Here is a 13,152-nt window from a genome sequence, read left to right as displayed (position 1 = left end):
TTCAGGTGTCCGACCATCTCTCATCTCCTGCCTAAATTATGGTCTGTAACCATTTCACAGTAGTTAAAATTTCATGATGGTAAAGGTTGTAGTAGTGTGTCAACACAGGGAGGAGTGATCGGCTACAGGAACTCTGATCAGATCCCACGCTGATTTCCCGGCTATCCTAGAAAATGTCGGGCAAAATTGGATAGTAGTGACTAGGGACATAAATTTCATGGGTGAGCCCCTTTTCACTGTGTCCTGTGAGTGATATATACCATATGAACCTCTCAGAGGGCCTCCTCCTTTACGGGGCCCAGGACAAAAGTCCCCATTTTTCCACCCTGAAATGTGGAAACCAAGTGTGAAAAAAAAAAAAAAAAATCTTAAAAGGGTCATGGCATGAAAAATCAATTTTCCTTGATGTTTTGACATCTCTATACCATTAAAATGTCAAGTTTAAATGGAAAAACTCTTACAAGTTTTGTAGCTTAAAACATCCTTCTCAGTACAAAAAGAGCATTTATTTAACCAAGCTCCAAAAATGGCCCATTTGTGTGTAAATTTGCGTACCAATGCCTTTAAAACAAGACATCAACCAATAGACCTCCGGGGAAAAATTCGCGTAAAAATGGTTTATTTGTGTGTGATTTTGCGTACCAATGCCTTTAAAACAAGACATCAATTGATCTTGTGACATATAAGTCTTTGTACCATTAAAACATCTTGCAATTTTCATAGCTTAAAACGTCCACGTAAAAAGAACATTTATTTAAAAGAACACATCAACCAATAGACCTCCGGGGAAAAATTCTTCTACAGTTAAAGAGTGGGATTCACTGTCTAATTATAGTAAATAGCTGTTTGCGTGGTTTTGTTGCTGGCTTAAAGCGATCCGTACTTTTCGCGGATTTTCGTTCCCGCTCAACATACTTCCGGAAATAGAAGTTGTTTGAGAAGAGCGTCATAAAGAAATAGAAGCATTCGGCTAATTTTAAATCAGTGTACTATCAGAGGATTCTGAAACTGATATTTTAAGGGAAAAAAATTTATACAGTTGCTTTCATCAAGGAAGGACCCCTATTTTTGTTCCAAATCGTGTTGGAGGATTAAATGTTTGTTGGGATTATTTGATAGAAGTTCGTTTAGTAAACGAGGAAGTATCCAACTGTATTGGATTTGACAGCAGCAACATCACAAAATGTGAGTAAACTATTTTTTGTATTTAATAAACTGTATACGACAAGCCTTAAAGGAGCCGCACCGATTTTAGAATTATATATATATATATATATATATATTATATATAATATATATAATATATATATATATTTATATATATATATAAATTATTTATTTATTTATTTATTTATTTATTTATTTAGCCAATATTTGACTGTTTTTCTGCGAAGGGTTAGCCTAACTCTAACATTATATGTGAACCTCAACGATTGTGTATTATTAATAATAATAATAATCCATGACCTCCATAACTGGGAGTAAATGGACAGGTTGCTTGCCAGTAGCTTGTCCACTTTTATTGTGTTTACATGTCATAGATTTTACGTTTGACATTTCATTTTGATTATGATGGAAAAAGAGACGCTGCCATGAGCATTTGGAGAGATTGTTCTTTTAGATGGTAAACATATCACAATATTCATAACTTGTTCAGAAATGTCAGCTCTCAGCTGTGCTGTTTTTCTCTAGATTCCTTCTGCACTGACAGAAGCCGAACCTGAATTTGGCAATGGAATAATCTCTGTGGCGTCCTCATTTTTTTCCAAAGTTCATCCCAAACTATGATTATAAATCCCTGCACGATCAATAAAAACGATTGAGCAGTGTGCTGGCAGGGTTTCGAAACCTTTTGCCATTATAAGAGCATCCTAGCCACGTCTGCACTGTAGATCTGTCTCCTATGGATGTTGTCTGTCTTCTTCCCAGTGGTGTGTTTGCATTCAGAGGAGCAGCTCACATACACAACTTTCATTATTTCCAAAGCCAGCACTGGCGAAGAAGGAATTATGATCGATTTTTATTGCAATGCTGTAAACATTAAGACAAAGCTGAAAGCAAAGTCATGCTGCATGTCAACTTAATTTTCCTGTGGGGGTTTGTCTTAATAAGAGTAAAGCAAACAGTTCTTGTTCAAAAGCATAACTGCGTAACCCAATATTCTTCAAACCGTTGTTGAAATCACCTGATGTTTATGTGCTTCCTTGGAGTTGCTGATTAAAACTCCACAAATTGCAAATACAAAGAAAAGGGTGCTAGCTAGAAAAAGACGATTACACCCTACATTAATAATGATGGATCTTTAAATAGGGTTCTGAGCACATTCTGGTTATGACCTCGTATGATGAGTACTGCCCCTTTACACACTTTTTTATTTCACCAGCCCAGCAGAGTAAATAATCTGTAGACGTGCGATTTATTAAGAGCTGAGATAAATTGTTGTGGTTTATTAGAAAAATATTTTGTGTGTTTTATATAGAAGAGATATAGAGGACACTGAGACCTCCTAGTTGCCTAAAGTTTTGTGATTTGAATTTTTTGCACTTTTAATAATTCAATAAATAAGAATCCACAGCTGCATCTTGTACCTGTCAAATGAAAAATAGCGGATTGAACACAAGCCGTTCAAGATGATTAGAGACATCTGTGGAAATCTACACACTTCTTAATATATGACTGCATCAGAGTTTACTTTGTGTATGTTATTTCAGGTTAATTCAGTCCCAAACCCCAGGATGTGAAGTGCTGCTGAATGTACACTACTGTGCAAAAGTCTTAAGCATGTTAGTATTTTCACCCCAAAGAATGGTGTTCGGCCAGTTATTTCTATCTTTAGCCGTAGTGTGTCAGTAGAAAATATCAGTTTACATTTCCAAACATTCATTTTTCCATTTATTTTAATAAAAATCGAGTGAGATTTTTGAATGCACAAGCAGTCTGACAACAGCCGGTGCTCCACACAGAGATCTGATCTCACCATCATCGAATCTGTCTGTGATTACATGAAGAAACAGATGAAACTGAAACAACTAAATCCAGAGGAACTGTGGTCGTATCTCCAAGACACTTGAAGAAACCTTCCTGCAAAACTACCTGAAAAACAATGTGCAAGTGTACCTGGACAAAAGCTGTTTTAAATGCAAAGGTTGGTCACACCAAATATTGATTTGATTTAGTTAATAGAAGTTAATTGATAAATAAAAAAAATCCATTTATGAAAATATTTTTGAAAGCATCCTTACTTTACAGCCACAAGTGCCTAAAACTTCTCACAGTATTATGCTTTGGAGGCAGGTTTCTTAAAATGTCTTGAAGACGTTGCTACAGTTCTTCTGGAGTTAGTTTGTCTCAGTTTCTCAATCTCTGCTTTATGCTGGGACAGTATTTATTTTTTCTGAGTTGTTCAAATCGCGGTAATCAACTGGTGTAATGATGTTAAGTGCAAAAAGAGTCAATGAAAATCTGTCTGGAAAGCACAAACAGTGAAAAGTCCCTTTTCAAAAAGAAACTTTTCCCTTAGTTAAAATATGAAGAATTACATTGATAAACGGCTATAAGAATACAAGAAAATATGTCATACCTGCCTAGCTTGATATACTGTTTCCATTGCTTTTTTTGTGCATATTGGAAAGTGCTGTCCAAGATCTACTTTTTCCAAAAAAATTGTCCCCTGGAGCATCATTTCTAAAGCATCTCATGTGCATCAGCAAAAGCAAATTTGTTCTTTGTGTGTGTGTTTGTGTGTAATCTCATGCCTGTGATTGGAGATGTTTGTACAAGCTTCCACTCTGCTGAACTCTGAAGAGTAAAGGAGATGAGCTGGATCGTCCCGGCCGTGTCTCTTGTCCTGTATTCCTCTGGGGAGCCATGTCCTGCTGCCCAGCAGCCCTTCCACCTGAGACCGCAGGCACTTCTGCCCCAGCCATCCCTCTGCCAATCCACTGGAAAAGAAACACATGGTGACCCCATTTAACCCTGTTCCAAATCTGGAGAAGAAAACAGGACAACCAGAATTAGTGTTATGTACTTTATGCTCCATGTAGCTTAAAAGGACAGTTCTTCCAAAAAAAAAAAAATTATGTCATCATTTATTCACCCTTGCATTGTTCCAAACACATTTTGAATAATGTTGGTAACCAAAGTTGCTGGTAGCAATTGACTCCCATGGTATTTTTTTTCTATATAATGGAAGTCAACGACATTCTTCAAAATATCTTCTTTTGTGTTCACCAGAAGAAAGAAATTCATACAGGTTTGGAACAACTTGAGGGCTCATTTTTGGGTGAACTATCCCTTTAAACTCACTGAAAGGAAGACAAAAATACTGCAGGATGTTCAGTGGCCCCATTTAGACCTGGTATCAACATCTGTTTTGTGTAATCTGATCATAAGTGGACAGTACGGGGCAAACATCAAGGGATTTTAATCACCGTAATCAGTTAATCAGACCTGATGCATCCAAGCAACTTCAGAGGACACATACAGGTGTCCTATATGCCACTCACTCATCTGCCAATCAATCGCTGCATCTTCCCAGTTATAAAACATCTGATAAATATCAGATTGAGAAATTTGTTAAAGCCCTTATGAACTATACAGTATATACATGCACAAGACTTATTAGCTGTTCCTCTGGTTTGACAGGAGCTTGATGACAAAACTTAAGAACAAAACTTTCATAATTTCCTAATTGATGAACTTTGCAACATCAGCACTGTTATTGAACTGAACTGAATCAACACTGAGCTAAATAATGTCTTATGTAGAGCTGCTTTATAGTCAAACTGAGTGTGTTTCTATACTGATAAACTTTGCAACATTGACACTGTTATTTCCTGTTTATCACTGTGAAGCTGCTTTGAAATTTATAGTCAAACTGAGTGTGTTTCTATACTGATAAACTTTGCAACATTGACACCGTTTTCGGCATTTTCAACATGCTGCTGGGTAGTACTACTGATTACATTTAATTCAGATTAAAAAATACAGATTCTAATAAAACGTATTTGTAATGTACGGTAGGCCCATATTTTATAAGTTTTTTAATGGATCATAGCTGATTTACAACAAATGCGGCCATATGATACAAATGTCACACAATGGCAGTAAATAATTAGTAATTTATTGATCTTCCTAATTCTTCCTTGTTTATTAATCAGGTAATGGAATTACACAATGTATCAGCCAAACACACCTTCTACCATGTATATTACTTTAAATTAGTTAATATTTAATTTAACAACACGTCACTGATGTTTGTTTAATGGACACATGACCATGCATGTAAACAAATAAAGTATTTATTGTTTTTAGTGTTCAATTGTTTTAAATTAGTTTTAGTGAACATTTTTATGGATGTCATTAATCATAGCTTTGATATCAACTCACAAATGGACTCACTACATAATGGCAGTAAACCCTGGTGTAATGTTAGTGTTAATCAATTTTAGGATGTTGATAGAGAAAAAAAAAAGAATATATTCTTTCTTTTTTTATGTCAAAAGAACGTTTAGTGAACGTTTAAAAGACGTTTAAAAACATTAATCATAAAGTAGTCAGAATACAGTACCTAAAAAGAGAACCTAGATTTAACTAAATCTGTATCAGTAATGGACTACAATTTGTAAGAAATCTACCAAGCACTGTCAACAAGCAATAACACAGAAATCAGAGACCCTCCCCTCAAAATTCAATCACAAGTTGTCATGGGAGACACATTTGAGATGCATGTTACTAACAAACTACAATCTGTCTCACCTGCCCACTTGTGATCTGATCATCAAAGATGAATGTTGATGCCAGAGGCAAACAGGGCCTAGGTCTTCTTGATCTTTATATGTTACAACACCCCATGAGGTCCAAATATTTGAAGTTTTGTGGCTTTTAGCCCAAGTCTGCATGTTTTGAGGCCATCTGTATATATATACAGTATACTCCTAAAAGTGGAGAAAGCCAATATTTTAGGCAGATACAGTGTGTATGGAAAAGATCACCCCCTTTAAAATAATCACATTTTGTTGCTTTGCAGCCTGAAATAAAGACTGACGCCGTATTGTTTTATCCAGCTGTATTTACTCAGTGCAACTTATAACATCCAAATGAAAGATATAACACCAACAAGAAAAAATGTTGAAAGAATGGAGAGTTTGAAAAAAGGTTAGTTGTCTTGTGTTATTATTTTTATTGTTTTAATTTTTTGATGAATATTCTTTTGTTTGATTATTGATATATGCACAGGAAACACTGTTGAGTTGGATTCTTTACTCTAAGGAACTAGCAGCCTGAAAATGAATATGAGGACAAAAACCACAAGTACTTAATAATAAAGTTGTTAAAAATTTAAAAAGTTTTAGTGTAGTGTTTTCATGTATATGTAGGTGATGTGTGGTGTGTAGATATATATATTTTTTTTGTAATGTTAGAATTAATTATTACAAAAGTTTATATATCAAGAGTATAAAGTTGATATATGCTATGTAAGGTAAACATAACATATACTATACACAGTGTTATAAAGTGTACAATGGACAGTATTCATGTTTAGTGCATATGTAAAAAATGGCCTGCCTGTGCCAAGTCAAGTTGAGGTAGTTGGAGATGTATTCATAGGGTTTGTTGATGTGAGGTTCATTTATTGGTGTAGTGTATTGTGAGTTATGTTCATATTGCAAATGGTGTGCATGGGAAGTAATTGGATGAGTGGGCTTTTGATTTAATTACAAGCCTTTTAGTCTGTTGGGATTTTCTCTATCTCTGCTAAACATCTAGACATTGCAATATTTACAGAAACGTTCAGTTCAGTGGATGGTGAGTGTTTGTTTGTGGACTGCAGTCTTCACTGTATTGCACAGTTTTTTTTTTTTTAGTGGGGTTTTAAGTATGGACTCTGACGATTAGCCATGCAAGGACATTCAGCTTTTTCTCCTGTCAAACTCAGTTTTGCTGTGTGCTTTGGGTTTTTTGTATGTGGAAGGAAAAACCTTCTTCCCATTGTCGCAGAGCAGCAGATTTTCCTCAAGAATTTGATGGTTTTTTTAGTGTGATGCCCTGTTCCATTTTTTTCATTCTATCCTAACAAATTCATCCTAGTCCCTCTTAGTCCCTACTGCAAAGAAAACCCTCATAACAGGGCTTCACCACCGTTTGGTTGGTTTTTGTTGGGTGGTTGTGTTTCATTTATGTTTCTTCATAGATGGCTCAGCGAGATCAGTCTTTGAGTCTTTGTAATTAATGTCAACAAGCTGAAAAATAGAGGCCAAAGTTCCAGATAGGCCTAGATCAAGCCAAGGGGTATGCAAATCACTGTATTATTGCCAACTTGCACTTTCTTTTTTTATATATATATATGTATATGTATATATATATATATATATGTATATGTATATGTATATATAGAAGGTTTCTTTCTCTTCAGTTTTCTTTTTTTAAAAGGGTCTCATGCACCAAAACAATACTGGTCATGACATTACGCTGGTTAAAGCCTTAAAATAATCTGTTGTACATCATCATAGTGTTTGCTGAGGACAGTAACTTTGCTTTAAAATGTATAAATATGGAAAAAAAAAAAACTTTTGTATTGATGTGGTAGGTATGTTGGCCAGCAGCAGTTTCTTGTTCTTAGATATTAAATACTTCAACACTACATTTCCACTGCTCTTGGGAACAGTATCTATTCGTTTTGCTGTTGTGCTACTCTATAAATGCCACAGACGACTTTCCACGATGGATTGCTGTAAAGCAGTGTTTTCAATGAGTCTCTGCCATTGAAGTAAATGCATGACAAACCTTCTCCTCTTTATCATTAACTAAATTGCTAAATTATTTTCTTTGATATCTTTTTTGTCCTGTAGCGCTCAATAAACCCATACCTGAAAGCATCGAAGGCATTCATAAACACCTCAGATGAAGCAATTGTGCTATAACTTATTCCACCCAATACCTTTTTCCTGGAGTTAAGTAAACCCAAGGTCAGATGTGCCGTTGTGCTCGATAACTGCTGAAATGAGGTATCAATACGTGGACCAAATGGAAACAGAAGGTGAGTAAAGAATATTTCAGCTCTTCTAAGCACGAATGGTCTCTGCTCACCTTTGAGAGGAGGGAAGAGTACTTTATTTGATGATTGTGTTGAAGTACCGCTCTCTCATTATATAACTGCTAATTGGAATGCACTCCGGCACCACTTTGAACAGACAAACAGGGATGAGAGATGTCAACAGCGCTCTTGATAACTACAAAAGACCCGTGCAGCCAATAAATGCTGGAAACCTTTGTGATTAAAACTGTTCAAGATGAGCCGCGCTATTCGGATCACTCGCAGAAAAATTCAGCAGGCAATTAATGCGCCCTATTTTGGTTGCGTACAGATGACACTCTGGTCTCTAAAAAGATTGTGGCTCTCGTCAAACGCTGATAAATCTCTCTAATGTGAATAAATGATGTTAATGTGTCTGAAGTTCAGATGAAAACATCATGATAGCAACAGGTCTTTGTGAACAGTGTTAGCATGCTCATTCATCTCAATGGCAATTGAAATCTGCCATCTTTGCACATGGATAGCATACTAAGTTATGGTTATTATTTACTTCTAATGGGTGTGAACAGTAAAACATGATTTTTGGAACCAGATGGTGTAGTTACAACTCCCACCAGCCCCCTGCAAACTAGGCCATGTTAACCAGCCAAACCTTCACCTCTTGCTAAGAGGAACGCCAATTTTTGCACACTTCTGCTGCAGTCCATTACACAGCGCTCTGTGTGTTATTATGATGACTAAAATGGTTAAATGTTACATTTTTAAGCTGGTCTGCCTTAGCGGTCTAACATTGCTCATCAGTGTCAAAATGATTGAGATTGAGCCAATCAAATCAAAATAGGTGGGGTTTACTGAATTCCAGCGTGAAGCGTCAGTTGAGAGCAAGGTAAGATGGGAAACATCTAATAATTGACAACTGTTTTATGATGAAAATGTTAAGCAATTGACATTAATGTCCATTAATGCAAAATACTTATCACTTTTTCCTCAAATTTCACCATATTGAATGCAAATATGGGATTGTTTACATGATTTGTGTAATTCCTTACATAATGTGAGACAAGTAACATTTTGCTTTTTTGAGATATTAGGCATACAAATAAGAATGAATGTGTGCATATTTAAAAAATATTATTTGCTAAAAATTTCTACATTTTTCAAATTCCCAACTAGAGTTAGACCTAGAATTTCCTTCATCATTAAAAAAAAACAAAACAAAACAACAAGACTATGGTTCCCATTGACTTCCGTTCAGAGTATGTGAGCAGCAACAATTTCACTCCGCTACGCGCTCACTGATACCAGAAACACCGCTCCGCCTTCCCTCCGTGGCTAAAGTATTTCAGTATGTTTGAAATGTTCATATTACCATTAATAATTCATTAAATAACAGGAGAGTTTCAAAGTGGCTCAGGCTATTGTGTGCAAACTTTTTTTCCTACCACATGATAAACTAATAACATGGTTGTCAGCATTAAAAGGTATAATTGCTGCTTTCTGCTGTGCAAATTTGTTTTGTGATGAAAATTAATAACATGGTTGTCAGCATTAAAAGGTATAATTGCTGCCAGAGATTGACTGTGCATTTGAATGCATTATTGCGGAAAGCGATTTCGTTGTGAATTCACAATCATGCTTTAACCCAGATGAAGTAGAAGGACAGATTACCTCATTTGTAGCCTGAATGGCATTATTGCTAAAAGCGATTGTTTGTGAATGTGCTGTATCAAGTATTAAATCATGCTGTGAATTCTTGCTAAATACGTAGTTATATTACGGGCCGTTGGCATGAATTGCATTCGTGATAAAGTGGTGGTGGAGCACTCTTGGAGCGAGTGAAAACCACGACACTCTGACTTTTAAAAAATCCGCTCCTTGCTCCAGTCAAAATCACTCCGCTCCGCTCACATACTCTGCTTCCATTATATGGACAAAAACCCAATGGGAACTGAAACTGGTTACCAACACTCTTCAAAATATCTTCTTTTGTGGTTCATGTTTGGAACAAAATTAGTTTTTGTTTTTTGGTTGTACTGTCCTTTTAAGAAATCAGCACACCAGTATCAAAAACACAACATATGCTTCTCCCGAACAGTGCAATTCAACACAGTGTGCACTTGAAAAAGTATGGTTAGAATACTAGAATAACTTTCACAAGCTTTTCTTTCACATAAAAATTATAGTAACCCCAAACTTTTGAACCGTAGTGTATATTGTTACAAAATATTTTGTACTTTTTATTCATCAAAGAATCCTGAAAAAAGAATCACAGGTTCCATATATAGTGTATAAATATAACTGCGAAGCTATTTTGTTAAAATATTTATTTATTTTTTCTTAAGAAATAATAAAAGATTCTGCTAAATAGCTTATGGTTTCCTTTTCAAGAACTTCATCTATTACTGAGACTTTTTTTTCTTCGTTAGGACAGTTTGCCCTGACATTTAATTACTGACATTAACACGCTCACCATAGAAGAGCTGCAATTTACTGTATATGCAAGCTCCATTTTCTATGCATTTTGAAACAAATTAACAAACAGGACAATAAATGAGTGTCATTGACCTATATATGAATGAACAAACTGTCTGTGGACATGCTGTCTGAGGCTGAGACTAGTTCTGCTGTCTACTGAATGAAGTGCACAAGGGCAGATGGAGATGTAGCTATCCTGTCTAGGCTGAAACACAGCTAAGGAATTTTGTACTTTGTCTCTGATTTCTTGCCTTTCTTTGCCTCTCCTTTATTTCTATCCATCATCTGCAGAATTCAATCTCAGCTCTCTCTCATGCACAGCCACCGTCATCCAGTGCATGTGGTCTGTCTGTCTGTCAGTAAGCTGTCTATCACATGCGGTCCAGGCTATCCAGTCAGGCCTCAGGCACACACTCAAAGAAGCCTGGCTGTGCCTGATGGATTCCAAGTGCACGCCTCCCTCCGAAACTTTCCATCGGCTTACACCGAGATGCACTTCTGTCAGGAGAAAATAATGAGCAATGCAAACTCGCTTGACCTCTGTGCACTGAGGAAGATCTTCTCTGCCGACATATTTTGAAACCTCATGAACTGGCCCTGCATTAATATGGACAAATTGCAATACAACCCCTCTGATCACATGTCATGTTTGTTGAGTATTTCCACTGGTGTTGATCTCCGAAGCCGTCGGATAAATATTTCAGCATCGCTCTTTTTCACCCATCATAATAGTGAACTTAATGCAAACCTTTGGTAGTGGGCAGCAATCAGTCCTCGGCCAAATGCAATCAGACAGGTGCTTCAAATGCAATCAGGCTGAGATGTTAGTCATTAAAGTGCTAATAAGTATTCTTATGTCCTGTAAGACCAGCGTAGGTAACAGTGCAGATCTTTCTCCAGCCATTATAATGCAATCTAGACACTTTCCATGCAATTACTTTCAGAGGTACTGTGAAGCATTATTATTTCTTAGCTGTGCATATGTCAATTTTTTTCCGGCCAGGCTGAATATGGACACTGGCCAGCGTGCTAACGCTTCTGTACTTGGCCTTCCATACGCTAAATAAATAAACAAGGTGATGATGAGCGCTGCAGGAGTGTGTGTGCTTCTCATGATGATTCACCTAAATAACAAGCAAAGGAAAGTGCATTTGGCAAGCGTTTTATAATCAGAAAAGCAGAAAGTTACTGCATCTCAAAGTGCACTCTATTCCTTTGCAAGCTGCTTTGGCTTATTGAGTTACTGCCCCCTGCTGCCCAGTGCATACATTGCATATTGTGTTATTTGAAGTGCAGATATTGCACGTTAGAGCTAACCAATTATATAGGCACATTCAAAGGCCACTTACACCTCTCCAGTTTATTACATGGTTAGTGAAATAAAGTGATTTTGGAAACCATGCAACAAGCTGTATGTATGCCTGAAATCCTGCTGCATGTCAGTACAGCTCTCTTTGTGAGAGTCATTGCCATTTGCTTTCCTGTCATGGATTTGGAGATTTTCTAAGTGTGTGTTTCTCCATCTCAGGTGATGGTGGATTATTTGCACCCTATGATTAAATGAAAATCAGTGGTGTTTGAAGATTTTCTTGGGTTTCTAAAGGATGAATGTGACCAGTCATAACAAATGTTGTACACCAATATATAGTTGTACATCAATTAATTATATGTCAAAATGTCAAAATATTGGACGTGTACTTTTTGCCAAGTAAAAAAAAAAAAAAAAAAAGGTAACAGTTACACGATTCTCTCATTTTTTAAAATTTATTATTTTAAAATGTTATTGATTTATTTTACTTGCATTATTTGCATCATATATTATATTCAATTTTATTTATTTATTTTTACTTTTAAAGTAGGGTTATTTTAGTGTTATTTATATACTATTATATAGTTTTTTTTTTTATATTGTATGTATTTTTTTTTTTTTTGGTTTTTGTTTTATTTTTTTAGGTTTTTGTAATATTTTTAAATTTTGTAAGTTTTATTTGTTTTTTTCATTTTTATTTTTATAAATTTTTTCTTACTTTTAAGCAGTTTTTTAATTTTAACGTTATTGAATAGTTATATTAAATAGCTAATACAAGTAGTGAAGTTAAATTTTAATATCATTTATATATAGTATTTATTAATATTTTGAACTTTGGCTTTTATTATTATATTTTCAGTTTTCATTATAATTTTCAAGTTTTCAATATTTTATTTGTTTTTGTAATGTCATTATTTTTGTCATTTTTAATAGTTCTTTTTGTAACATTTCTATACAGTTTCAATTTATTTTTATTTCAGTTTTAGTTAAGTACTTCAACGTCATCTTATTTGTGTTAGTTAGTTGTCAAAGCTAATTTTTGTCATTCTATATATATATATATATATATATATATATATATATATATATATATATATATATATATATAATATATATATATATATATATATATATATATCAATGGGACTACATTAGATCCAAATGAATGCTAACCACAGTAGCTTTGCTCCTCTGTGAATGAGCAACAGGATGTTTTTCTTTTAAAGGACTATGCCAGAACTATTTATTTGATATCAGAACATCTCAACCTGCAGCGTGAAATACCAAAATGTAACAGTCAGTGATGCTTCTGTGTGCGTCAGAACTTCTAATA

General features: G+C 35.2%; 1 long non-coding RNA gene across 1 annotated transcript; it reads left to right on the top strand.

Annotated features, from left to right (window-relative positions):
- The first annotated feature begins 896 nt into the window (after positions 1-896).
- Positions 897-12,213, top strand: LOC122147596. Its single transcript, XR_006161689.1, has 3 exons — positions 897-1,185; positions 7,851-8,038; positions 10,802-12,213. It is a non-coding gene; the product is annotated as an uncharacterized LOC122147596 (long non-coding RNA).
- Positions 12,214-13,152: the final 939 nt, after the last annotated feature.

Source organism: Cyprinus carpio, chromosome A14, assembly GCF_018340385.1.
Source record: "Cyprinus carpio isolate SPL01 chromosome A14, ASM1834038v1, whole genome shotgun sequence".
NCBI lineage: Eukaryota > Metazoa > Chordata > Actinopteri > Cypriniformes > Cyprinidae > Cyprinus > Cyprinus carpio.
Note: the sequence above shows the minus strand (reverse complement) of the source record. Positions and strands in the feature narration are given on the sequence as shown.